The sequence below is a fragment of the Apus apus genome, chromosome 4 (assembly GCF_020740795.1).
Source record: "Apus apus isolate bApuApu2 chromosome 4, bApuApu2.pri.cur, whole genome shotgun sequence".
NCBI lineage: Eukaryota > Metazoa > Chordata > Aves > Apodiformes > Apodidae > Apus > Apus apus.
The window spans coordinates 51,440,383-51,466,998 of NC_067285.1; the positions used below are offsets into that span (position 1 = coordinate 51,440,383).

Below are 26,616 nucleotides of genomic sequence, written 5' to 3' on the forward strand. Positions count from 1 at the left end.
CTGCTAGAAAAAAAAGAGGCCTTATTTGTGCCCTCCCCTCTGGGGATTTTTAGGCACAGCATTTAAACGTGACTGTACCTACCAGCATTTGTGTCTCAAGACACGGACTTTTTTAATATGCTAGACTGGAAAGGTACTTAAAACTGCCTGAACTATTCAGTTATGGTATATCTTCATGGGGAAAAAAGATTCTGCTGGTTACCCCCTAGCTGCTTTTTTCCTAAGGAGCAGAAATTGAGATGATGGGGAGTAGGAGAGCTCCAGCCCATTTGTCAGGGCCCATAAGAGGACAAGAGCAATTTTGAATTCTCTTTGGTTTGGTCTGGTCTAGCTAATATGGAATATAATTTACTGCCAATTTTAATAAAAACATGAGTAGACCTTATGTTTCTACACATAAAACATTATTAGATCTCCTATGTATAAACGTAAGTAATGCACATTATCTTTGGACTTGATTTTTACATGTAATTAATCAACATAGTCAATGAAACCCAAAATATTTGGAATTTTTTTAACCTAGAAATATTACTCAAGCAGCATCTCATGGAAAATGACCACAAGCTCTCCATTCTCAAGAAGAATGCTTGAGAGCAGAACAGTAGTCCTGTGTACCTCCAGATTTTACAATTAATTTTACAATTAAGTCCTTAAACCTATTTAATGAGATGAAAAATTGGGTATTATGTCTTTAAACAAATTTTATACAAACCCCCATGTATAGTTATGACCAAAGATTGTTTCGTCACGTGCAGCCCACGTTACATCTAGACTTGTACTGTCTAATGAATTTTGGTCTGATAGGCATTTGCTGTTATCCTTCAAATTCAACAGTAAGGTTAAGAGGGCTAGTAGGATTGAGAAATTACTGCTGTCATCTATCTAAAGTGCAGAATCAATTTTCAAATGAAAAAGAATTACCATGTGAATCACCACTTTAAAGGGAGCACTTTACTCTCAGGTTTTCTTACACTAGTCTTCTAATCATCAGCCATCTCACAGCATGTTTTGAACTCACAAATTTAACTTCTGACAGATTTCAACATATCTTGCCAACATGCATCCTTAGGAAAATTTAACATTTTTAGTAAATCATAAATCACATATCAACTATCTCCAGGGAGGCAGCAGGAAAAAAGCCAAACAGAGGGTTGTCTGTCTGTTTTCTGCTAACATTTCCAAACTCCTGATGGCTTCTGGATAATCATTTGAGGCATTCTTAGGAATGTTAGCTTTTGAGTTGATCTAAAAGTGTTCTTTTGTAAGAATATTCTGAAACTACAACAGATTACTACTTCAGGAACTGTAACACAAAACTTACCTAGTTGAATTTTTTGTGGCTTTCTTAAAAAAATCTGAAGTGCTACATGTAAAAAAGGGGAAAAAAACATTTTGTTATAGAGATTTGAAAGCAAAAAACTCTGTAAAAAAATGAGCACACCTGAAACACAATTAATACACCCACTATGAGGCCACAAAACCAAAGTAGAAATAACTGTGGAAGTAACTACAATGTACTATCTCTTAAGGAGCTTGCCTCCAGATTAGCAAAAACATTCTTAAAACTCGTGGATATCAGCCTCTCGGCATCCTTTTTACCAGACTTTCTTCCATTACTGTTTTACAGTGCCCTACAACCTTCATTAAACTAGTGGATCTCCATAATACTTGCTGTGTATGTTTCACGCACAAATATAAACAAATTACAACAGATATGTGGGCAGAATTGTTCTGTTGCATCCAGACAAGAGTTTAAGTATGAGGTAGCTTATCTATAAATTAATAACTGAAAGATAAAGATCAGCATGTAGTACACCTACTTCCAGTCTCACATGGGTAAATGTGGCTTAAAAATGAAATTAAAAGCAAACGTATTTACTTTTTCTGATGTTGTACTACATAATTTATCAGGCTGATGCTTCTCATTATGATTCACACTCCACCATTTTTTTTCTGTGAAGTTTCTTACAATATCAAATGAAGAAAAGTTATATTTAAATTTATAATTTCAGTGAAACATTAATATTCAAATCAAATATAGTGCTATTGTATGTCTTTGGCAGAAAAAAAACTTTTTATGCTGAGCACAATGAAGGAGTGACAGGCATTTCTGTTATCTCATTCATTAGCCATTCTGGACAGTTCAGACAAGCTGTTACCTACAACAATTGAGACTATTTTACTTTCTAAAGATTCATTTAGACTATACTTTACATTGAACTCCAGCAAACTATTTATCTATATATTTATTGATTCCGACAAAACAGATATTTTCATTTTTTCTAAAGGAATAAGTAATATACACATAACTGTAGCCTGGAGTCTTGACATAAGGCACTATAAGCAACATATTCTGACTCTGTGGGAGGATGATCTACCAGGTCAAAAACATGCACTTGTCGGAAATGTATAAAGCAAAAAGAAAAGAGAAGTCTTATGGCTGGCTTTGCAAATTTTACTTCTTTTTTGATTTTCAGCTCCTATCACCATCTCTTCTCTGTGTAACTCCCCTTCTGAATGTAAATCCACCATGTATTTGCTCATTCAGAGCTATTGATTTCCTTCATTGATAATATCAGTGTACAGAGCCAAGCCCTGGTACTGTATCAATCCTACAACACATCATTTTGCAAGCTCTGAGCAGCCACATCCAAATTTCCACACCTGTACAGAGGAGAGTAACATCACCAAAAAAATCTGGGGTTTAACAATTATAACTTTGCTTACTGCCTTTCATTTTTCAATGGAGTCTATACTTTTCCTTCAGGAAATAACAACAAAAAAACAAACCACCGGCAAATATCCATTCATGATGTTTTTTCTATGCTGCCCTATTTAAAATAGATACAAATATCAAATACTTCTTCAAGGAACATATGTGCTAACCCAAACCAATCATTTAAAGAGAAAAAATCCCCTCATGACTGGAGATAAGTAAGAAAACCATATTTGTTTCAGATATGCATAAACAGTCGTTTTATAGGGATAAAAGTAAAACTGCGAAGATTCCAAATACTCAGGTTCATCTCAATTATTCCAGCACCACTAAAGTCTTAACACTACTAACAACTTTCTATCAGCAAGCCAGAACCCAATTCTCTTGGTCAGAAGCTACCAAAACATCAGATTTAGGTTGGTGGCAACACAAACATCAGAAGGGAATTAACTGGCTTGTAAAACACTGGCTGCACTCAAATCCTTCCCTTCTGTATCTCTTCTACCCAAGACTCCATCCTTTCCTGCTAGATCCCATCCAAGCTGACCCTCATGCCAAAGCTGGTCCATTTCATCTCCCAACTCTGCTGGAGAAGTCACGGGAGCTTTGTTTCAGGACTCAGTTTTTGAAGAAACAAACAAAAGTGTGGAAGTCGCTCCCCTTGCCACCATGCATTAACCAGGAATCTGAGCCATCAGATATTCTGTTTGTGAGGGGAAGGCAATACGAATGTTTAATAACTAGCTCCTTTGGCTCAGAGCAGAGTCATTCCCCTGTGACTTTAAAAGCTTCAGCTGTGAACTCTGTTCTTTCAGATTAAGTCCCTTTTTATCCCTGCTACAAGCACACTGGGTATTATGATTAAAACCTCAGAGAAAACGTTCCAATAGCTTCTGAGCATGCACTGATTTCCTTTCGCACTGATATCCCCTTTGCCTTGGCTTGACTCTGCAGGTGCAGGTGTGTGTGTGCCTGTACACACAACTGTACACAAAAATGAGAAGTAAAAGCAGATGTCACGGAAAATCAAGAGGCTTCATATGCATTTGGATTCATGCTCAGAAAATCAGGAAGACAACAAGCCTCACCCCTCTCTGGCTGTGGTCATTGCAAGACTGCTCATTTTTCTTGGTACCAGCTTGGGTGGCTCAGCAGCATGAGAGGTCCCCCATAAGTGACAGGGGTTATTGGAAAGGGGTGAAGACGTCTTCTCCATGCAAGGATGCCAAGGGCTATGCCCACCTGCATCTTGAGAAGACAGTTTTCAACATGGGTGACCATTTCTCACAAGTAAGAGTTAATGTATTTTATCTGTTACTACTGTCTCTGAATATTACTACAGAACCAGGCAGGCAATGGGTCACTGTTTGTGGTACAAGGGCACAAATTTGCCACAGGGAGCTCATTTGGGTCCCTGTTTCAGTTCTGCCATTCCTAACCTCCACTACCTTCCTCTGATGCTGCTAAGATTTAACCTGATCCAAGACCTGCAGTCACGTGATTTTTCTTCAGACAAAAATTGCGTAACTGCGCGAGTATTAAATCACAATTGTTGTATATTGAAAGACACTGCTGCAATTTGTTGGACAGGAAAACCTTTCTAAGGTTTTCAAACAGCCTTGAGTAGTTTGTTGAACTGGTAAGAAATATCTAATATATCTGTGACACACTTGATCTTTCTTCTACAATGAAAGAGGAGAGGTTAGATTCTACTGAGAACCCCTTGAGGCAGAATTTAGTATGTACAGTCTGTACGACTTGCAATCAGCTTTGGATCAGGAGGCCACAGTTTGTCAGATAAAATCCTCAAAGGGATGGCATTTCTAGAGATGTAGGATGTTTTACTCGATCTGTGAATATTTCTAGCAGAACCCAAAGCCTACTCTTTTAACTTCCTCCATTCTCTGCATCTTTTTTTTTTTTTTTAGTTTACAGCTTTCACATGTTCAGTGTTTCTTCCCAAACCCAGATCCAAAGTTAAAATATGTAGGCATAAGCACACTGCTCACAATAAATATTTCCGCCATTTGTGTTTTATGAGTATCATCTGTAATTATATTACCCTCACTGTAAATAACTTAAGCACTGATGCCTTTACGATGGAAATGAATTCAGGAGACTGAATATTTATGAATTAGTATCTTTCCTCTAAGAGAATATGACAGCACTGAAAACATGCAATTATGAGAAATACCTGAAGTGATTAAAATGGTAATTAATGACAGCCACTCTTATTAGTATTAAATAAAGCAAATTATGGAAAAAAACATATTTAGAAAAAAAAATAAATTTAGGCAGTATCTCTTCCTTCTATGGTTTGAAGACAATGCTTACAGGCTGCTAGTCTGTTTGTTAACGACAGGTGGTGCAAAATACCTAGAACAGCAACAAATCTTTCCTTATATTTCACATAGGGCACAGAGCTATTTCCAGAAAGGGAAAAAGAACAAAGTTAATACAGCATTGCAGTTTAAAATCTAAATTAATTTCAGGTAGAAACCAAGTACTTTTGCCTCCTTTACAGACACATTTGTGAGGTTTATGTAATAATTCTGCTGACACCAGCATCTGGAAGCAGAATCAATGTCTTATTGTGCACTGAATTTAATCAGGAATTTAATTTACAATAAAAATTATATTTTCATTTCATTTTAACTCAGAGTTTTGAGTTGCTTACAGCTTCCTGGAAATAGAGACATATAAATCACACATTTAAGACATCTATGGTAGGTGTCCTGTCTTTGCTTAAAGTATTCAGTAATGTAACTAACAAAGTCTGTTCTAAAAGGATGGAGGATTATGCAAGAACGCAGCAGGCCAAAGTAACTGCTATAAAATGCTCCTGAAGAAAATATGAGAAAACTCTTATGCTTTTTAATTCAGATGTTCAAAAAAATGTATTTGTCAATGTACTTTCAAAAAATTGTCTGAGCCAATTTTCTTAAAGTTTTAAATGTACTGGCTTCCAGGATGGCAATAAAAGTTTCAAAAAGCTGTGAGACTCATGAAAGATAGTTGCAATCAAAGTATCCATTCAAACTTTATCACAGATCTTCTTACAATAAAGGAAGTTTCATTTTTAGTGTGGAGTAAACATGGTTGCCTTGTTCATTTACTGCAGTTTCTCCATGGTTGAAAGCTGCTGAATCGTGGATCATTTGGTATGCAATTCTTAAAGCTAGAAAATATGGAATACCTTGTGTGTAACTTGAAATTATTTTCCCATATCTACAGTTTATTCCAACACAAGGAATGGTGAGCAGTCTCACACATGGCTTTTAGAAAGCCATAGAAAAGTATTGACAAAGAAACCAGCACGAGTCAGACTGGCTGGCAACTGTTTGCTGCTGCAAAATTTTCTTTGGGGAAATCAAAGACCACTTGTGTGGTTCTCATCATTCAGGTGATTTTTTCTGCAAATAAAGGCATTTACATACAGTCCAAAACACTGAGTTTATCTTCATGCTCTTATGTATCACGGAATCACAGAATAGTCACGGTTGGAAAGGACCTCTGAGATCACCGAGTCCAACCACCATCACAAAAAATGCCCCTCACACAACAAAACCACAAACACAAACACCATACACACTCCACTAAAAACAAAACCCCATCAAACTACAGTCTCAGCCACTAGTATGCCCTGAAGTTCCACAGCTGCATGTTTCTTGAGCACCTCCAAGGATGGTGACTCAACAACCTCCCTGGGCAGGCTGTTCCAGTGTCTGACCACTCAGTAAAGGAATTCGTCCTAATATCCAATCTAAACCTCCCCTGCTGCAACTTTAGACCATTTTCTCTGGTCCTGTCATTATTCACCTAGGAGAAGAGGCCAACACCCACCTTCCGCAGACAGATTTTGTCAGGTCACATGGACTTGGGCACTTCCAGGTTCTTTGGATGATCTTGAACCTGTTCTTCTCCTGCCTGTGAATGTTGCTGTTTGCAATCATGTTTCCCACAAAGGACTACTACATGCAAACCCAGTTTCTACTGTCAATCTAGCATCACAGTTAGAGATAACTGCAAGGCACAGAAAACTGGGGAGTTAAAATATCTGAGCTTTGCAACGTGTTTATCTCTCAGTTCTTGAAAAACTAAACAGGTTCAGTGCCTTTCACGTTGTGTAAGTTCTTGTATCACAATTAAAATGAGTAAATAAATAACCTCTGAACACCATCTCACTACTTTTGGGCCTCACTATTGACAAAGATTCTTGAACAATGCGAGGCCAAGTTTTTTGAGACTAATAAAAGAGCAATCTGTTCTCCCAAAGCAGAATTCAGAATCTCTGTCCACAGTCCAGAGCAATATTTAGAAAAGTCAGAGTAACATTCAGAAAAAGTAACTTGTTGAGTGGAGTGATCACTAGAAAGTAAACATTATTGTAAAGGGGAGTTCAGCAGCACTGTATTACGTATAAACCAGCCCTTGATTCAAGATAGAAACCCTAGATTTTAATTTCCTCCCCTTTTCTGCTTAAGTAAACACTCAAACCATCAGGTGACTGGTTCAGAGACTGAAAGGAACTGGCAACTTCATCCTCAGGGACGCCAGGTTTGTACCTCTGTCATCCATGAGCATGCCAAGAATGAAAATAACCTGGCAAAAAGCAACATTCCTCTTTATACAAGACTTTATAAACAGTAAATCTTAAAACATTCATGGAGACCCAAAACATTAATCCAGCTGTAGGTAAACTTCAGACAGTCTCACCATCCTTAGGATGCACTGCATAATAGAGACAAGTGCATCTGTGACTTCCAGGAAGTCCAACATAACTCCCAATTGGTGTCAGCCACTCAGGTATGTCAGATGATGTACTAAGGGCAGGAGCAAAAATAAACTTAAAAAAAAATACAAAACACACAAGCAAAAAATCAACAACTTCTCATTTCCTATGTTCTATGTCCATATGAATACATTGTAGACTGCTGTAATGATCCAAAATCCTTGTTCTACACAGCTTTGTGGTCTTCATCCAATAACTTATTATCTGCCCAGTAAACACAAAATTAAACAGGCTGGTTGACAAAATTATAGGAATATCATTTAATCAACCAAATCAGGAAGCTGACCTAAAGCCCATTTTGTAGCAGGTTCAAAAAGCTTGGCTTAAGAATTCACTTTGGATAAAAATGTTTAAAATAATTTTAATAGAAAATTAATTTTTATAAGGGAAATAACCACTTATTTTCTTTTCCTTGCTGCATTGCTACTTTTTCAAACTAGTATTAAATCTCAGTAGATAATTGATTTCCTACAAATAAGTTGAAAAGTTATGAAATATGTTCAGATAACTGTAATGGAAGGCATTTGGGGGATTATGCTACAAGGAATTCATTAAGTATCCGAAATTTTCAGATACTCAGTCTCTCAAATACCTTGGTAAATCACTTAAGTCTGGACTTTTGTTTATATTAAAAGGTAATCTGCTTCTTCTTGGAAGACATTTTTCTTTATAAACTGGGATAAAATGAATGCTATATCTCATTTTTGCTAGCCTTTCAATATGATTGATGCAGACCTTTATTGCATTAATTTTACAACATGTATTCATATTCAAATAGATAGTCTTGTTAAGAAAGAAGAACAGCACCAAATACGCAACAGTGAAGGGCACATCTCCAACTAAAGTCAGTTTACCTGGGTTTTAATGCACCAGCAGGGGAGATGAACCCGTGTTTGAGTGGCAGCAAAAACCTAGCAAGTAAGCTGGATGAAACGCTGTTTTGTACCTAACCAGTACTGTCTAGAAACATCCTATGTTTGCAGCAATTGCTACCCTTCTTATGCATCTGGTAAAATATCATCATGTTTCTGGATCTAGCCTCAGCCAAAGGTAGGCTTGAAGGCTATCGAGCACACACAAGGGAGCTGCCACACTTTTGTGTAAACAGTGTGCAAAGAAACTTTTTTCAAGGAATCCCAAAGAAATGTTCTGCCAGGGTCATTACAGAGCAGGACTGTGTCAAGAACTGGCTCTATTCAGTGTCCAAGATAGATAAATAAAGAGTTTTATCATGCTCCCTTCCTTGCCTGTACGACTTCTGTGCCAAACAATTCATTATCCCACCCAAGAGCTCAACAGGGCATCTTGCCAAGAGCAGAAAACAGTTCCCATACATGGATACAGCAGCAGGACCTCAGAACACTGTAGCTAAGGATATCACTTCAGAGGAAATACTTAAGAGTGTGATGGGACCAATATAAATGAACCAAATATCATAGGACTAATAGAGGGATTACAGAACAGGTCTTGATATGACATAATAGAAAATGCATTTTTAATTTTTTTTTCAGCTTGAATCTACTGCTTAAGTTACTTAGAGCTGAAAATAGTTTCCAATAGGACAAACCAACCTGTATTTCTTTTTCAGCTGAAGCCTTTAGCTTTAAAGCAACTGCTTTTTTTTTCTTCTTTTTTCTTTTTCCAACTTTCATTCCAGTGCTGCTGAACCTTTGCCTTCTTCCCCACCCTCACTTCATATTCCCACATGAACTTACCTACTTGAAAACACTTCAGCGCAACTTCTTCCTTACCACTTGAATTCCCTGGAAATTTACTCTTAGCAAGAAGGGTGGAATGATCATCCAACCAAAATGCAGTGCATTAAAAAGGTCAAAGTAGTAATAGCAAAACAGTATAAGTCACAAAATATAATGGGCATTAAAATTCTGACACCTCTTTGTCATGACCAAAATTGTAACTAGAGTGAGAAATTATATGGAATTAGCTTCTTACTGATATGCTCTGAAGACTGTAATTTCATGGTGCCTGGATGTCATTTTCAGAACCTTCTGCCTCTTTGCAGTTTTGTAGACATGCAGTCAGCTATCATCTAGGGCACTTGAAATAAAGAGAAAAGGAGAGATACATAAATGTTTCACTTGGAGCAAACAAGAAGTCATGCCAGTTTTCAAAATTACAGTAATCTTTTAGTATTGTTTTTCTGAAGTCAGACATCTTCAAGAGAAGCCACAACAAGGGGTCAGGCATCCTGTGAGAAGTGCAGGACTGAGTCTCATTTGAGACTCAATAATGAGAGAACATTATGCTTTAGGAAAAAAGTTTATCTCAATGTTATGAGTTGATCTCCCTCCTGTTTGTTCCTTTCTGTTTAGCCCAACAGAGCAAATAGGACAGAGCGGAGTAAATCCAGCTCATCAAATCAAAAGGCATGATGTGAAGGACTCCTAAATCCTTTAACAGACAATATGAGAGCTGAAGTATTAAATGACCAGCAGTAACTCTCACTTTTTGTTAAGGTGATATCACTTTTGAGGATCATTTGATTTAATTAAAGCACACAGGGAGGATCACTCTGCTGGCATCTTGTAGCTTTAGGTGATCCCTGTTTATGAGTTCCAATTTGTTTGCTTCTTCTTCCTATACTCTGCTTTATGACTGTCCTTCACTTCACTTGCCGCATGCTCCTTGTGCTAAAGAGGCAAGGGACTGACATCAACATCACTAACCCTGAATAAATGGATCATCAAAGGCTCTCAGCACTTCACCTTCAGTTGGTGAGAACAAAAGGATGAAGGTTAGTCTGAGATGAAATCCCTTTTCTCTAACTCCTCAGAAAGCAGCTGGGGCTTGAAGAAGTTGAATTTCTCCAGAAGCGTAACTAAGAGATCAGGTGTTAGCGTGGGGTCTTAAAAATTACAGAGAATGAAAGACTTACAAACACAAAGAAAACTGGAGTAGGAGAAAGGAACAGCAAGGAAAAGAGGCAGAACAGATGAGCTGAGGCATACCACCCTGGCTCACACAGGATGGGAACCAGCTCACATGGAAATTGCCCAGTGTAGGCAGAGAAGGTCATGTACCTCTTCACTAGTAGACATCATCTCCATTATTGTTACAACAATAAGGCTGCTGTAATGGAAGAGAGAAGGCACTTTGTCAGTGCAAAAAGCAGAGGTAAAGTATGTGAACAAAGCAGGGAGGAAGTAAATAACATTATGGGTGTTTGGTGGCAGTAAGAGGAGAGTAACTTTCAGTTAAACAGAAAATAAGTCAAAGCTAACCAAATATGAGCACAGCCAATATTACCTCCTTGGTGCATGTTTCAAGCTTAATTACTTCAAGATTTTCATAAGAGAGACACATGCTTTTCTACACCAAGGTTTCCTTATCTTTGGTAATTCTTGAGCACCTAATCAAAAAGATTAACCCTACTGTGGGGAAATTATAAGAGACAGTTTTGCAGGCACTGTAGGACTGTGTCTAGTTCAGCAGACAGATACACAATGCTGTGCAGGTGATGGAGAGGCACATCACCATCCTGGCTTGGCCTCAGCCCACTCAGATTCTGGAAAAGTTACAGCCTACCAAGGTGTGGTTTTCAGCCTGTATATAGCAAACAAACAAACAAACACACCACACACACACACAAAAAACCAAACCAACAAACAAAAACACCACCAAAATAAAACCACCACCAACAAACACCACCTGAAACCAGCATTACTGAGCAAATATTTCCTTTGTTTTTTAAACTCAGAAGAAACATGGACATCTAATGGAACAGTTGTTGAAAACTGTTTACTTAAGAAATTACTTTAAAGTAGTTTGTTCACAAATTGCCAGTAAAAGTAAAGCATTACAGGAAAAATTCCACAACAGAGAGGCATTTTCTCAATTTTTTTTCCTGGTATCCACCTAGGACCATTCTCCAACTGTGCAACTTATAGGAGGTCACATTATAAGGCACAATTTCTTCCAGTTATTATGCTCAAACAGACTACAAGTCACTTGTACAAATTTTTAATAGAATTACTTTAAAGGAGATTTTAGGAGTTAACCCACCACCAAGTGTAATACTGTTCCAACAGAATCTATAGGCTATTTATTAAAACTGCATAAAAGTGGTAAACCTTAATCATAAAAAGGACGAAGCAAAGCTTGTCATTGCACTTGAGTGTCCCAAAGGTATGATTATCTCTTGATAACTGTATCTCCCTCTTCTGCCTTATTGCTAATTAAATTAATTAATTAAGGAAGTCTTTCCCCAAGTGGACTTGATTTAATATGCTGTATGTAATTAGCAACTCTTGGAAATGGAGATGAGATGATTTCTTCTTTTTTTTTTTTTTTTTGGTGGCACAGGGAGTCCTCACAAACTTTGCAGAGACAGCAAGTGCTCGGGTGCCCTGTTGTGTCCAGCAGCCAGTCACCAATGGCCCCAGAAGGGTGGGGCAAGGACAAAACACACCCTGACACCTTTGTCTACAGGGGTGCCTGCTCATCAGTAATAGAAAGCGGGTACATAATTTTGAAAAAAAAGGATAAAATTGTTTTTTAAAAGAAAGAAATGCCAAGACAGTAAAGAGGTTAATCATCTTTTCTTGAAAGCTGGCAGTGTTTATGGAAAAAGGTACCTTTTTTCCCCCCCTTTGCCAAACATACTGGATACAGACCTATTTTAAGATGCTCAAATTTACTACTGTTATTTGATAAACTGATTCTTTATTTCAAAATGAAAAAAAAATAATATTTACTTCACTGATTAATTAGATTAATAAAATAAAAAGGCCTTGTTTATCAAACAATTTGCTTATTACACTGAGGAGGAAAAGTATCCAGCACTTATTATTGACAAACCACTACTTTGAACTCATTTTTGTCTTTAAGCTTTCAGTTCATACTGCAATGTTTATGTAGGCCATGCTACATTGCTTCTGTTCTTTGACTGAATGACCTACGTATTTTAAAAACACAAAGTAAAGGTGGGTTAATTCTGTGTGTGAGTCACAGGAAAATAGTATTGAAGTCTACAGCTTGCCCATGGGATATTTAATTTTAATATGAGATGAAGAATCATTGGAAAGGTAATTATTTTCAAATAGAGAAAGATTTTAAATCTGTTTATAAAATAAAACATGAATTATTAACCTTATGTATGGTATCTGTTAACAATTTTAGACAGCTATTGAATAGACAAGAAAAGTAGAGTTTACATTAAAAATTCTTAACACTTTAAAAATCCACTCAAAGGTGGTATATTAGAAATTATTCTGTGGGGAGGCTTTTTTTTTTTTTTAAACCACAAGTTAACCAGTCATATGCTGAAATGTGGTATAATGAAAAGACAGATGCTAGAGCTATGGCAAGGAAAGCAGAAGCATGACACATACACTATAACATTAGCGTCTACTAGTATTTCTTCACAGAAAGAAGAAGAAGGAAAAAGAAAAAAGAAAAAGAGAGAGTCAATATGATTAAATACAATGAGATTTTTGAGATCCAGGCACATTTGTGTGAGCTCACCTGAGCAGTCTTCTGAATTTAAATGAGCAACAAATTCCTAATAAGAGAAAATGCAATGGCTCTAGGGATGTTACCACAGAACTGGAGATCTGTACAGGAATTAAACACAGGAGAACTGCTCACAGAGTTAAGTGACCTGACAAGTTTTGCGAAAATAACCTTTAGTATAAATGACAAGGAAGGAAACTGAAGAAATACGTTTCATTATTTCTAAAGATATACTAGATTATAGATTAATCAGCTAATATCACAGAAAAATACAAATCTTATCAACAATACTGAGAATAGCTTTGCATTTGTTACTGTATCATTAGATCAATCATTCTTTTTATAAAGTAGTTTATTTTCGAGACACATACACACAACACGTACTCAGGACACAGCGCACAGGAGGAGGCAGTGCCCGAGCAGCTGGTGAGGCCAGGGATCAGTCACTCAGGGTGCCACTACTCCTTTGCCATCTACCTGCCACGTCTTCTTCCAACTGCTAGCATATCCCTCAGATTTATTCTAGGACACCTAACACCCTAATACCTGCTAGCACATGCCGGGGTTAAAATTTCAAGTGGAGAGGACAGATGCTTCTTTTATTCAAACACGTTTCATTTTGCCTCCAAAAGATGAGGATGGGGAAGTCTTGGTGCTAAAATGAAGATTACCCATGCCTAAAAAAGGAGCTTTAACAGCCTAACGTTTTAAAGAAACTATCAAGATGAAAAGGGTTTTTTAAATGCCATTTTAAAATAGCAATTTCATGCTTTAGATTGGCTACTGGCTGCCCAAAGTTACAACATCCTCCACTCCACAGCATAAATGTAGTGTCAATTAGAGCTGGAAAAAGTCCCTGAGGTTGCCAAACAATATAACAATAAATAGCAAAAAATTCCTTTCCCATGTGTGGATTAAGCTTTTCCCTTTGATTCTGTGAATGGAAAAAAAAGCCTAGGGGATGACACACCTTTCTCCCTCCAAAGTCATTGGTGATGGGCTGACAACTCTGGCTTCAGTACCTGCTCCCTTTCCTTTGGTGCACACACCTAAAAGCATGGTCTCTAAACAGCAGCCCCTCCAAACAGGCTGTGTATAACCATCCAGAGGCCTTTCTCAACATCCTGTTCAGCAGCAGAGAAGTCTTTCCCAGTGAAATCCTACTTAGCATTACTATATAATGTTTAGTATTGTCAGATCAGTACTTCCATATATTTTTTAACAGTCAGAAAGATTCAGAAGTGTTCCAGAGCTGTTCTGGGAAAACAACCAGCATTCATTGTTGCATCATTTGTGTTTCTCTGCAAAAATTCAACCTTTTTATTAAATATTTATGGGAGGAAAATGCATAGTATTTCAAGCAAAAGCAACAATAAATATTCCTGCACAAGAACACTGGAGGGGGGGCGGAAAAAGACACATCTACAGTAAAGTATTTGAAATATCATTGTGCTGTGCTTTAGAGAACTTTCTGGAAAAAATGTCCTTGAGGATTTTCTTCCAACAGTGTGCATTAACATGATGCATATATGGGAAAATAAAACTCATCTCTAAACTTTCAAAATGCAAACCAGAGTAGAAACAAGAAGCCAGGCAGACTTGAGAGCAAGAGAGTGGGAGGGCTGACAAGCAGTTTTTGCTTGCAGACACTATTACCTAATTGCCATGAACAGAGAATTCCTGTTTAACTGAAATTATGTCTAAGATTATTCTCAGTAACTCAGTACTTGTACACCATGTATTGGGGAATATAATGCTTTGTTTCATTTTCTGAAAAGGTCCAGGGGGCTGGTAACTAAGATGCATTGCTATGCATCTGCTGTGACTGAAAAGTTTTCATTTTGGAAAGTCTCTTATGGAGGTCATTAAATAATCACATCAATAATTAAAATTCATTAGAATGAAAACACTATCCCAACAAAAACTCCCAATGTGTCTTCTAACAATTTTTGGTGCCATCACCTTAATCATCCTTTTTCATACTTGGGACTCAAGAGAGAAATCTCATTCTACTTCCAGGTGGTTTTACTCAACCTCTCTCTGGCTGGAGTGAGCTGAGGGGGTCCTCTCTGCCCAGCCTGGCCAGCTTTTTTTTCCTACACCTTCTCCCCTCATACACATTAGACACAGAAAGCTCTAACTGCAGCCCCCAAGGACCAAATACCCCCAGGCTACAACAATCACTCCATCTGCCCCCAGCAGGTCTCATAGGCTGAGGCAACATTCCCTGGGTGGAATTTAAAACAAATCAACCCCAACCCCCCCCCCAAAAAAAAACTAACAAAATGAACAAACAAACAAACAAAAATACTCAAAAAACCCAAACCCCAAGAAACCCCACCAGCACAAAATTAATCTCTGTCCAGACTGAAGCTCAGGATTTCAAAGTCATTCAAGAAAGGCAGTTGGTAAATAGCTCAGACATTTCCCAAGCTCAGAAATGCTTAGGAGGGATTGTATTTATTTTTAAATGCGTTAAATACGAGAGAAGGGAGGTGGAGGGTTCAGTGTTTCAGCAACAGGATTTGGATAATCTCACTTTGGGATCAGCAGTTTGGGTCTGACCAAGGTCAATCCGATCACACATTACCAGTCTCTGCTGACTGACCTGAAATTCACCCACAAGTTTAGGGTCTCAGTGCAGTAATTTGACAAATATTATCAACACTGGAATAATTTGTCAATATAAACAAAGGCAGCACGAACTAAATTGTTAAAGATCAAAAATAAAAACACTGTCAACCAAGCCACAAAAACTCCCCTGGGGCTACTGAAATCCTCCTGCAGTACCTGGAGAAGGGGGAGAGCTGGTATTTTCTCATGCTTTCAGTGTCTGCCCTCAACTTCTTTCATGAAGATTCCGATCAACCATTCCAATTCTAGCACCTCCAATAAATGTGAAATGCAGAAGAAACCTCTGAAACATCATCACACTGGCTATCAAAAGAATGTGGAGAATCAGTAAAATATCTGGCTCTTCTTATAGAAACAGCCTAAAGGAACTCGTAACAGTCAGCAGTAGTAAGACCAAGCATATCTGCTTTGAGCTTACTTAGATATTATCAGCAATTTTGTTTATAAAGTAAATGTGTACACACATACATGTTTGTGTGCGCAGAGGCACAGGCCCTTAGGAAAAAAACCTGTTCTGCAATGTACATGAAGTTTAATGGTGAGGTACCCACCAGCAGTAAGTCTGCATGCCCTGTCCCGTGTACTGAGTAAAACTATGAAAACTCAACATGTCAACATGTAATTAGCATTGTTGCTTTTACATTCACTTGAGGGGAGCCAGAAGCAGTGAATTAATATGATAACATTATGCACTTCCCCATAGCCCTGTATTTTTCCTCAAATTCCAAGTTTCTGCCAACAACAGGGAGTGTTGATCCTGCATCACATTCTGCAAAGGGAAATCACCACAGAGGAATATTCTGTGCTGAAATTACAGAAGCCACCTTTTGGAAATGTGTGCAGCTGGGTCTCCACTGAGCTGAAGCCACAGGGAAAGCCAGACTAGATCCTTTATAGAATCATTAATTAATTAATCTGATGAATTAAATTAGCATTTCCCTCCCCAATTATGGCACTTTGTTGATGAGGTCTGTATGTCTAAAAAAAGGATGTTGGTATGAGCACTGTGATACAGTGAAAATGACTAGATAAAAAGATATGTTTACCTCTCCTTAGCATTACCAAATAAAGAATAAGAAAATAAATGGTGCAGTTCTCTCTTTTTCTACATTTCCTACAGATATGTTTTTAAACTAAACAGGTCAAAAGGTCTACATACAGACTTTTCTCTCCATAAGTATTTTGCTTACAGTTTAGTTGCAAAAAACTATCCCTTTTGTGAGGACAAGTGTTATACTGCCAAAGGAAACTAAATTACATTTGAAGTAACTCTTTTCGGGAGGGTGGGAGGGAAGGATTTTTTTTCCAGGTGCCAGACATAAAGGGCATCCAAACCTTGAGTCTGTAGTGAAGGGTGTCACCAAGGTAGGTGAGAGAAAAGGAAGACTCTTGCAGGAGCAGAAAGGCAAATTGAAGGGACAAACCAAGGAGAAAAACCAAATGCTGTAGTGTCTTTGGAAATTGTTTATGCATAGCTGTATGTATGCATTTTGTTTTCTTAATAACTTGTTTGGCGTTTTTTTTTAGTTACTAAGCACATGAACTGCAAATACAGCTAAAGAAACTACTAGAATTATACCTTTTTTTTTTTCCCTTCATTTTAAGAAGTTTCATTATGGCAACGGAGATTTTTATAAAAATCCAACTTATCTCTATGACACATTGATTATTCCTCATGAATAAAATAATTATTCTGGCTCTCCAGCTTTTTCAGAACAGTAGTCTTTAGAGGAATTAATAACTTCATACAGTCGATGCCTTTTGTGTTCTCTCAAAAAAATTCAAAAACAAAACAAAAGACTATCCCACCTATCAAATATTTCTAAGGAATCTCTTCCAGTGTTATTCTTCCACGCTTAGACATCAGGAACTTGTGTCTCAAAACATATAATGAACAAAACAATAAAAACATGAAATAAGAGATAAGAGAAATAAAACCAAACAAAATAAAATATGAGCTTTATCTTATTTATATTTTACTATAATCTTCCTGGTTTCTAAGTCACAAGCCAAAGCTAAGTAATTCTGGGTAAAGCTGCAGCAAGGCTCTATTTTCTGTTTTAAAAGGCAAAGACCCCTCTGTAAAGTGAAATCCCCATTCCCTCTCAGAACTATAGAAGACAGCAAACATTAAGATTAAGGCAGCTCTAACATTTTAAGAAGTGATTTTACTTCATATTGTCAGCCTAGTAAAATGCAAAGAACAAAAATAAAGACATCTTAGGACATTAAGGTAGTGCTATACTATTTAAATTATATCCATGAAAAAATGTCCAATTCTTATCTGGTGATTATGAAATTCTCTCAAGTAGATAAAAGGAGTGCTTACCTAGCATATATATTTTTCTGCATATATAATGATACATTTTATATTAAAATAAATCTAATATCTGAAGTGTGGGACTACAGCGTTTCCAAAGCAATCACCAATAAAATGATGAGTAATCTTGTCTTGCCTTCAAGTGGGCAGATGATTTAAAAGATGTAAAAAGTTACCACACAGTTGGAAATTTGCAGGTTTTGTAAGATGGTAGGAAACGGTAAATCTTTCTCGTAACAGCAAGCTATGGAGCCTTATTGATTGCTGTCAGACCCATTGCAAGACAAAACACTCAGTAATGACTCACCAGAGCTGTTGCCCAATAAAGTCAATGGCAAGAGTTGTGCTGATTCCCGATAGCGCTGGGCTGAGTCCACCAAGCATAAGATTTCACAACTCCTGCTTTTAAGAAACAGCCATATTATCAGCCAGCATAAATCAACTTGACTTCACTGAAGTCAAGAAGCTGTGTTGATTTGAAAGGAGTCAGTGACATTTACATTATGTCCTTCAAGGGGTGATGTGAGGAATGACAGTCAGTAATAACTTTCAGCCTTTTACTCAGTGCTCCAGCTGACAGGAGAGACACCACAAACTCTTCTTTTCAGCCAGCCATTATCATGGAGTTAAACAAAATTACATCAAGCTTGCTCTCTGAACTTCCTCCTCTGCAGCAGAGTTATGATCCTTGTGTTTCATAATGTCAAATTTTGGGGATGCATTACTACAGGAGCCCAAGGAAGAGAAAGCAGGAACCTCTCTTTCCACTTTGGAGCACTGCCTGGGCTGGGGGACAAGATCCCTTGGTCCCACTAATACTGTCTGTAGGAGCAGACACCAGCAAACAAACCACTCCAGACTCATTCCTTACGAGTGTGCTGGAAGGGAAATGTTCTTCCAGGAGAAAATTAAGTTTATTTACAGTTCTCTGCACTTCAGAATTTGGGAATAAACTGGACTCCAAACTTCTTGAGCCAATGTCTGATCCAAGTGTTTATTGAAGGCAAAATATATCTGTTCAAGCCAGATCACGACGAATGGATTAACAAAATATTATCTTCAAATGGCTGTGATATTTTTCATACCAGTTTCACCTATAACTGACTAGTACATTAAATTACCAGTTATTCAGAAAAACAAACGTCATTTCTGCACTCAGCTTCTTGTGCCATGGAAAATAAAATTTTGCAACCAATACAAAGCAGCAAGTCATATCATTCTGTTCAAAATCAAGTATTTTATAAAATCTTACAGAATATTAAAATCCCCATGAAAAATAGTGCAGAAGATAATAAAAAGTCTCCTGTGTTTAATTCTAGCTGGCAACTCTACCTTCTGTTTTCCATGTATAACTTTTACCAGCCCTTGTATCCAGCCCCCCATTACTCATACTACTTCCATGAATTTTATTTGACCAGTTACAGGCAAAAAGAGTTTGTAAAACTATTGGCTTTGTCTTTCCTGAAATAATATTGACAACTTTACTCTTCCTGGGAAGTCTATATTCCATGAATTCTTTAAGTAATCAGTTGGATGTAAAATTCTGCATTATTTTTAAAGTGTTCACATTTTTATAGTAAAGATGTTCACGGTCCATACACACAAGCATTTGAAATCAGTTCAGTGCTACTTCAGCAAATACTATTCAAACTTAGATAAATATTTTCTCATTGATCCACTTTTCGTTCAAGAATGATAATGACACAGACATAAAATTTCAAATTAATTTGTTTAATAATGCCTATGTCATGAGTATCAGTGTGTAGGACAAGGCTTTTCCAATTCTGGATGGAGCTATTATTGAAAGATAAAAGCCATTTAAAATAATGTAAATGTAGTTCCAGAGAGGAAAAATAGGCTAAGACTGAATATGAATATTAATTTTACATTCCTGGGTTTTTCTTGTCAGCTGGACACTTTTCATTATCACTTCTTTACCTTACCAAAGACCTGCCTTTATTGAAACTCGTTCATGTCATGTTCTAGGAAAGGGAATGGAAACAGTCTTATTCTCCCTTTCTGCATCTCCTCCTCAGTGGCTGGTTGCAAACACCACCCTAAATTCAGATAAGCATAAGAAGTCTCTTTATTAGTTACACGACTTGATCCACTGCATACTTTTGTCTAAAGTTAACAAGATAATAAAACAAAATGTAAAGGACTACTTATAAAAAAGGAGACATTTTATGGAGACAATTGTGAGTGATATTTGCTAGAACTGATTACTTGACATTGTTTATTTTTATTATGTGTATTTACACACACATATATATGTATATACAGGAAGACAGAGAGGGGAAGAAAGCATGTGCCCATTGGTACAAACTTCACCCTCTATTTGCTTTCTTTTTGGTGTCCCTGCGTTTTTCCGCAGTCTAATACATGTCTGATACTTCTGAAATGTTAGATAATAAACTAATACACTACTAATTTAATACCTTCCTATCATAAACAAAACATGCAAAAGAAAGAATATGCTAAAAAACTAGTCTTTCTTTTTCTTTTTTTTAATTTTATTTTGTTTTTTTTTAATCGCAGAATTAATAGGGCACCTTTCCCTTGCACTTGAGTGTTCAAACACTAGTCTGGGAAGCCAACTGTTATCACTTGAGAGCTTTTTTATTCCCCTCACAGTCACAGTGAATGAGTTTGGGATCTCAATCCAAAAGCACAGCTCAGACCAAGAGGTGCCTGCACCATGGCTAAAGTTTTCCCAATGGCTTCACTGACCAGTCAAAATAAATTCCCTTCCTACCCCAGCAGCATCTCCCCAGCTGACTCTGTAGGTAGGGTTCATGAATGGGTAGTAAATAAATATGCAACAGATTTCTGAAAAGTGGTAATAAATAATTCTATTTCTTCTACTCTACCTCTTCTGAAGATAAAGGTCTTCAGTGTCAAGAGCTGTCAATCCACCTCCTGTAATGCTACAAACCACAACCTCAGAGCCACGCTACCCTGAGCCAGATGTTAGAAAAGCAGACTTCACAGCCCAAATGTGTGTGCCTAAGACACATCTGCTTTCACCAAACTTCATCAGAGGCCATGTTTCACCAGACACGAATCTCAGAGTTTACTTAATGACATGCTTTTGCAGCAGATGATCGTGTCTATTGGCACAGAGCACAGCTGAGTTTGCTGAAGACATTCAACACACAGTTACAGACCCCAGACACACAGAGGCAGCTCTTGCCAGGAGAGATGCCTGGTGCTGTGCTTGGTTTCTTCAAAAGTTTAGAGTTACTTGTGACAGAAAACCACCAGAGAAGAGCAACAGGCTTGAGTGTAAACATTGCAGTCTGAAATCTCAGTTTGTCCTTAAGTGGCCTTCCAATGTGGTAGGCACATTGCAATACAGCCCCAGATTGCATGAACCTCTGGTACAGGTTATATTTGGCATATTGTAGAAATATTCTGTGAGTCTGCTGAGTAACAGGAGGCTCTGTTGGAAAACTATTTATGAAACCACTGAAATGAACGTCTGTCTGGTCTTGTGTTACAGAGTGCTCAGCCACGTATCTCCTTTCCAAACACTGCAGAGAGAAATGTCAAATTCCATAATGTAAAAATAGCAGTTTTGCATCATACACAGCTGAATAACAAAGTTAAAACCATAGAATCATAGAATGGTTTGTTTTGGAAGGGACTTTACTTAAGGATCATCTAGTTCCAATCCCCCTGCATGGGCAGGGACACCTCCCACTAGACCAGGTTGCTCCAAGCCCCATCCAAAATGAAATCAACGGATTGAAACTTTGGATGCATACTTATTGTACTGTCTTTTCTCTCATTGTCCTTTATCTGTGTGGCATCAGGTTTTCCCTGAAACAAAGATGTCAATTATATTACTCTGAAAAGTCATCAGCAAAAGCACAGATGCAATATATATCTAAACAAAATTATACACAGGTATATACTTCCTTTTTTTCTTTATCTTCCTACATAACTACTTCTTGAAACTTTGTGTCTATGAAAAATTGCTTATTTTCCCAATCCCCTATATCTGCCTTTATTTGTTACCATTAAAACTATTACATATCCGTGTGTCATTTTACTCAAGAAAAAAACAACAACAACAACACAAAAAAACAAACAAATAAACAAAACCCAAAACCAAACTGTTCATGATTATCAGAGCATGCGGAATGTGCTGCAGTAGATTAGTATTGAATGTAAAAATAGTAGCACCACCTATTGACAAAATGCACAAACTAATACATCAAAATTTACACTAAGATGCTGCTAGTGGACGTTAAAGTTGCAGGCTATTATTTTCAGTTTATTTTAGCTGTTCAAAAAGAACATATTAACTAATATCAACTTTGTGTTTATTTTAAAATATCTAAAATAGAATGGAAAAGGTCTAAACTGGGAAAGCAACCTAAATGTAACCCGGAAATTCTTAATACCAGGGCCAAATTTGTTTTGAATATATCTAAATAAAAGGTCTGGAAACTTTCTAAGTTGTGAATTTTGCATGTTTACTAATGCCCTGATCCAGAAATTTTAGGACCTGGCTTTCTCAACAGAATCATGACAAGTTGCTTTCATTTAATTGGACTATAAATGAGGGGAAAAATTAGTGTGGAGAAATATCCTAGCCTAGGGGTGCAAAGACAGGATTTTCAAATATTGGTGCGTATCAACAGCTGTGTGTATAAAATGAGCTGCCCTTGGCTTGTAGCTACCATGATTCTATTTAATATGAGTCAAATTGCTGCAGTCCAGAGATGGAATGGAAAATGAAAAATATTTCCAGCAGGAGTTGGGTGTGCAACTTCGGTTTTTATCCAGATGGCATTTAAACAAATTGTTGAAGTTAATCCATAAATTCTTTCACCATGTCTCTGTTTTGTTTTGGTTACTCACATTGGGTTCCTCAGAACAATCCTAACTTAATTTTGAATTCTACAGGACAACTTATTTCTGAATATTTCTTTTTCATTACTGCTCTATGATGTATTTATATGGGATCTCTATTATATTTCTTTTTGCAAAGTGATTTTATTTTGCTTTTTAAACATTAATAGTATTTAACAAGAAAACTGGTTTTATCCATGCATTACTTTTGACACATATTTCTTAAGCCTTCTCTTTCCCTACTGCTCCTGTTCATTGTTCCATTACTTCTTCTGAAAAAGAAAATGAAGCTAATCATGGTTGGTCAGATTCCCACAGCAAAAAACTCTCTCTGCATGCAGAGAAATCTTCAGTTCTGCATTCCTGGCTGTTCCACTGTTTGCTAGTTTTTCCCTAAAAGCAAAGCTCCCCTGTGCTCAGAAGTGTACTCATTTTCATTTTGTCTCAAAGGAACTCAAGTCCTTGTATCTGCAACCCATCACCAAGAGGATGTGTTCGGCACATAAAATCATGCCAAACCCTGTACTACCCATGAGAGCTCTGGGTGAAGACTTCTGGCTGGAAATGGGATACTAATTATCCATGTTTGCATACCCCTGCATCTCAGGATTCATGCTTTCATGGCCTCATTTTGATGCAAAGTTGCTGCATCTGCCATCAACATACGTAAGTCCAGTCTTTGCCTGTGCTGATTTTACTAGAAACAATGCCAGCAAGAGCAACTGTTGATCTCTGCAAAGCCTGTCTTATCTGGACTAACCACAGTGGTTAAGGTTGCATTTACCGTCATCTTAAGTCTAAGGTTTCCGTTTTTTTAGCAGCACACATCTCTTCATAGTATTTTCTACATGAAAGCCTGTTTTTATTCAGTGGAAGGAACAATTCAGTGTATTTTTTTCATCTACAAGCATGCATTGGCCAAAGTAATTTACTTAGACCCTTGGCTTCAATACAGTGTTTCAGTAACCCAGAGCCAGCCGCAACTGCAGCTGCAGGCTTGTGAACACTTGCCTAGCAAAATGGTCCTACCGCAGCTAACGAATCTTGGTGAAGCTGACACCTCTTTCCTGGTCAAAGCTACAAATGTGCTACTTTTGTCTGATAAAGGGAAAACCAGCCAAACAGACTGACAACACTGCTTCGTTTTCTAAGGGCCCCTGAAGACATGTCACACACTATCAATAATCCTGGATTCAGCCAGAGCATTTGGTTGTTCTGTGATGTTATGTATGTGCTTGATGGCATTTCACCATAGCCATCTCCATGCAACATAAAAATAGTCTGTTGGAAATCTGCTAAGGATTTAGGGATTTGGACTTGTTCAGCCTAGAGAAGAGAAAGCACCAGGGAAACCTTATAGCGGCCTTTCAGTGCCTGAAAGGCCTACAGAAAAGCTGGGGAGGGGCTTTTTTATAAGAGCATGCAGCAATATGACAAGGAGTCAAAGAGGAAGAAAGCAGATTTAGGTTAGACATTAGGAAGAAATTCTTCACTGTGCACATGGTGAAACACTGGTGCAGGTTGCCCAAGGAAGTTCTGGATGCTCCGTTCCTGGAAGTGTTGAAGGCCAGGTTGGATGGGGCTTGGAGCAACCTGGTCTAACGGGAGGTGTCACTGTCCATGGATGGGGTTTGGAACTAGATTATCTTTAAGGTCCCTTTCAACCCTAACCATTCTGTGATTTTATTATTTTCAAGGGGTAGACATAACTCTGATGCCCTGTGGCAAAAGGCTGCTGTTAGGTGGCTGCCACCATGTCACAAGAAAGAGGAGGATGGCCTCATCTGCTGCATGCCTCTTACCAGCACACCAAAGCCTCCCAGAAGCTACCCTGCAGTGGGTGGAAGATACTGTGCTTGGATAAACAGAACAGAAAGAGGTAAATGTCTTGCTCAAGTTCACAGAAATTACTTGATGCAAGAGCCAAGAACAGAGCCAAGCAGTCGTGACTCCCCATAATTTCTTTCAATCACTAACCACAATATTTCATGTACCTGTGATGATTATGTCTGCATCTGTAGTTCCTGAGCATTTGGTATCTTTGAAATAAATTACATTACAATACAGACTTAATTCTTCAATCAGTTACGGCAGTTTTAGATGTGTCGCAACTGTCATCACTGGAATCACTCTTAACTTGCCCTTTGTAACTAAGGAGAAAACGCAAGATGTGCATGACTTCTCGTGAGCTATATGTTTTTTTGGTACTACAAGTTTATTTAACTTCTGACTAATCAAAATCACAGAACAGGCATGGTTGAAAAGGACTTCTGAGATCACCAAGTCCAACCATAAAAAAAAACACCAACAACAAACCCCAACACACAAGTAAACCACCCACACACCTCAAAAAAAAACAAGTCACAACACCCAACCTACAATCCTGGCCACTAGAGCATGCCCTGAAGTTCCTTCTCTACACGTTTCTTGAATATATCCAAGGATGGTGATTTCACCACCTCCCTGGGCAGGCTGTTCTTTCAGTAAATAAATTCTTCCTAACATCCAGTCTAAACCTCCCCTGCCACAGCTTCAGGCCATTTCCTCTGGTCCTGTCATTATTCACTTGAAAGAAGAGGCCAACACCCACCACCCTACAACCTCCTCTCAGGTAGTTGTAGGGGGCAATGAGGTCTCCCCTCAGCCTCCTCTTCTCCAAACTAAACATCCCTACTTTCCTCAGCTGCTCTTTGTATGACTTGTTCTCTAGGCCCTTCACCAGCTTGGTAGCTCTCTGGACACGCTCCAGCAACTCCACATTCTTCCTGTAGTGAAGGACCCAGAACTGAACACAGTCCTCCAGGTGGGGCCTCACCAATGCTGAGTACAGAGGCCCGATCACCTCTCGACTCCTGCAAGCCAAGCTGTTCCTGATGCAGTCCAGGATGCTCTTGGCCTTCTTGGCCACCTGGGCACAATGCTGGCTCATGTTAAGATGGCTGTCCACCAGCACCCCTAGGTCCCTCTCTGCTGGGCAGCTCTCCAGCCACTCCTCCCCAAGGCTGCAGCATTGCCTGGGGTTATAATGAACAACAGCAGATTGTGGATCCAAAATAATTATACCAGGAAACAAATGATTTATCAGTAGAGAGAAAAATTATCATTACATTATGTCTCATGTAGACTACTCTTGTTTGAATTTCAGGTAGCCACACATTTTTTAAATCATTACTAAGTCATTCAAAATAAGTAAGCCTAACATAAGAAGTCATCATAGTGCATTTTTAAGGGAAACTATTTGTACACCCTTGGAATGTACCTCAAACCGTGCACTGATACAGTGGATTATGTACATCTCCTGAACTCAAGTAGCATCTGGCTTAGAACATGTATTGCAGTGGATGAAATACCCCAAAATGTGAAAGCATCTAGGTACCAATAGACTACGTCCTCTACACTTACATTATCCAGTGATTATTGCTTATGGAAACCTTTCACCTAAAAAATTGGAGGTGACTCTTCCTGAAATCTGGAGGAGGAAGCCCTTAACCTGTGAATGTTAGGAGCTATGCAGGTTTCATATTTAAATGATAGCTAGAGAGATACATTACCATAATCATCCTACCTTTTTCACTTCATTGTTTCATTTGGCAGCTTAAAGAACTAGCTGGATAATATTTTTCCAATAATGATTGCTGTGACTTTCACTCACTTCTGTATTATTTTAGCAGCTTCAAGGCTACATAATTCTCTGTATTCTGCATAATGTGAGTCACATACTTGTTAAACAGTAGTAGTACCTCCTTCCAAAGCTGTTTCCAAGTAAACACAAAGTACCCTTAACACAGCATTTACTGTGTTCACAAAGAACAAAGGGATGAC

The 26,616-nt window shown here is 38.0% G+C and overlaps 1 long non-coding RNA gene across 7 annotated transcripts in view; it reads right to left on the minus strand.

Annotated features, from left to right (window-relative positions):
- Positions 1–26,616, minus strand: part of LOC127384797 (uncharacterized) — a 126,907-nt gene that overhangs the window by 14,466 nt on the left and 85,825 nt on the right. For 3 of the 7 annotated variants that reach the window (XR_007889501.1, XR_007889502.1, XR_007889498.1), the window contains exons 2-4: positions 10,405–10,598; positions 9,462–9,566; positions 1,322–1,363 (exon numbers count right to left, since the gene is read on the minus strand). This is a non-coding gene — a long non-coding RNA (uncharacterized LOC127384797). The remainder of the gene's footprint in view (positions 1–1,321; positions 1,364–9,461; positions 9,567–10,404; positions 10,599–26,616) is intronic. The other 4 variants (XR_007889505.1, XR_007889504.1, XR_007889499.1 and 1 more) reach the window with 3 other exon arrangements.